The sequence below is a fragment of the Opisthorchis viverrini genome (genome assembly GCF_000715545.1).
Source record: "Opisthorchis viverrini unplaced genomic scaffold opera_v5_125, whole genome shotgun sequence".
Lineage (NCBI taxonomy): Eukaryota > Metazoa > Platyhelminthes > Trematoda > Opisthorchiida > Opisthorchiidae > Opisthorchis > Opisthorchis viverrini.
The window spans coordinates 480,803-483,098 of NW_008751786.1; positions in this window are offsets into that span (position 1 = coordinate 480,803).

The following is a 2,296-nucleotide window of genomic DNA, read 5'->3' on the forward strand; positions in this document are numbered from 1 at the left end:
TTGTTCACACTATCTTTTGTTTCGCAGTATGATATTTACTCCTAACTACCTACAGACAGCTCTGGGGGACGTTCAACTCAAATTTGTTGTCCCGTTTTGATAACGAGGTGCATAAGTTTAGCTCTCTATTAGCAATCAGCCATATCGATCTCTACCTTGATTGCCGGTGGCTGTAGAAAAAACTGTGATAATCCCAGTGGTATGGTCCGCTCAGATATTACCGTAAGGTACGATGAGGTCTGGTGCATCCAGACGTTACTGCGAAGAAACGGTCATCCAATTTGCACAAGAAACCTATGTTACAGGATGATCGAATTGATTGCGTAATATGCGGGCTTTTGCACGTATAAAGCAGCAATCCTACGAGAAAACGTGTATTCAAATAATTCAACGCTACTCACATCCAAAGCCGAGGGGGGACGTCTTGGAAAATGCAGTGATTGTTTGAGTAGATAGTTACGATGAACAGTCCGTCACGAAGAAACTGGACCTTACCGTGGTGCGACGGTTTGCGCATCTTGAGCTATCCTGGGGAGTGTCCCCGTGACAATCACAGAGTCACTCATACCAGGTTGGTCAATGGTTAGAGGTCTGACGAACATAGTCTCCTGGACCTCCAGGAACATGTGGCAACCTGTTCCGTAGAAATGGTAATGCATTTGCATTTCCTGCCAAACGCCGCTACCTTGCGGTTAGGCTTTTGAGCCAAAGGCTTTGGTTGAGGGCCCTAATCGTCCTCTTGTCTAGGTGTGGGCTCCCTGGCAGTACCCCAGCCCTCATACAACCGTGACATTCACAATGATGCCTGAATCCGGGCATTGATGGCAGACAGCTATCCGTCTTCTGGTCAAGGCTCATAAACGGTGATGAATGAAACCATGTAAATGTATCCCATTTCAGCCTCAAAAAAGTAACAAAATTAACACAGAATCATAACCATTAGGAATAACGCAAAAACATTGTTTTTGCTGTGTTTGTCGTCAATAGGAGTGCGTTTGTCCTTCCTATTGCAGTTAGTTTGACATGTTTCTGAGAAATGTTTCCCGAGATAACGTTGAGTAACGGAATTCCTCGGAAAAGTTTTTTCGTTTTTCCCTAAAAGTCTAGATACTAGCAACTTGTTTTTGTCACCAGGTGTAAGGTGCATTCAAGTCTATCAGAAGTCCCATCATTGAAGTGTACCGTTCTGTCAGGTGCGCCAGACGTTTACATTTCACAACCTCGTAGCCGCAAAAGTACAAAGTTCCAGTGTGTACTTATATTGTGATGAAACCTATAGGATGGTGCTTGCAGAGCTTTGCCCGAATTATTGCTATGTTAGTTTTTTCTAGTGGAATATTTTTTAGATGGTATAGCTCTAAAATATACGAGTGTAATTTTCAGCTTTTTTTTGGTGTTTTGGTGTGTTCAATCGTAATAAAGTGCTTGCTTTTGAGAAATTCTTCAACTGACCTACGTTTTATTCCGGATCTGAATGCTTTTACACCGCATCCCCAACACAGCGACAAATTAACCAGTTTGAGCTGAAAAGCTGAGGGGTAATGTACATTAGTTTTGTCATTTTCTGGGACCATGAGCAATGCGCACCTCGTCCCCCGGGTGTCACAAACCTGCGACCTACCGGCTAATATTTTAGACAAAATTCCCAAAGCCCCTCAACAACCCAGAAGTAGCCCAGATGTTGAATGACATTCATCGGATATGTAAAACTCCATTGTTAGAAGTTGTTACTCAGGAAGCCAGTCAATATATATGTCATTTCGATCCCGTGATAGAAGGATAAGCGGAGCTTTGCTCTCCCCAAGTGCATTCTAATCACACTGGTCATTAGACACCCGTGGTCGTACCGTTTGGTGTTCAGAATTTCAGTGTGTAGGTTTTGGTTTCGAGACTCCCTGGGGTTAGGTGAGGTGCGCACTGCCGATGAGTGACACTAAGGAGAGAAAAGCCAAGCAATGCTTCCAGACTTTCGCTATAGATTAGTCTCACTTACCGGACGAAATCTCTTTTAAAGGTCTCAGATCTCCTCTTACGTGTAAGAATCAGATATTTACTTAGTATTTTTGTGCTCATCTCCTTATAAATGTTCCGTGTATTCTTGTAACCGTGACGTTCATATGTGCATATTTACGGGAAGTGCTGCAGGTAGACACGTCGCTTTCTTTGGTATGATAAAGTGTTAGAAATTTCGTTATATCTGTGTTGTTATATCGTTCGTATTCTTCAGGTAAACTGAAGCATCCCCAAAGTTTACAGTCTGAAAGTACAAGCAGTTGTACTTCAGAAGGTCACCTCT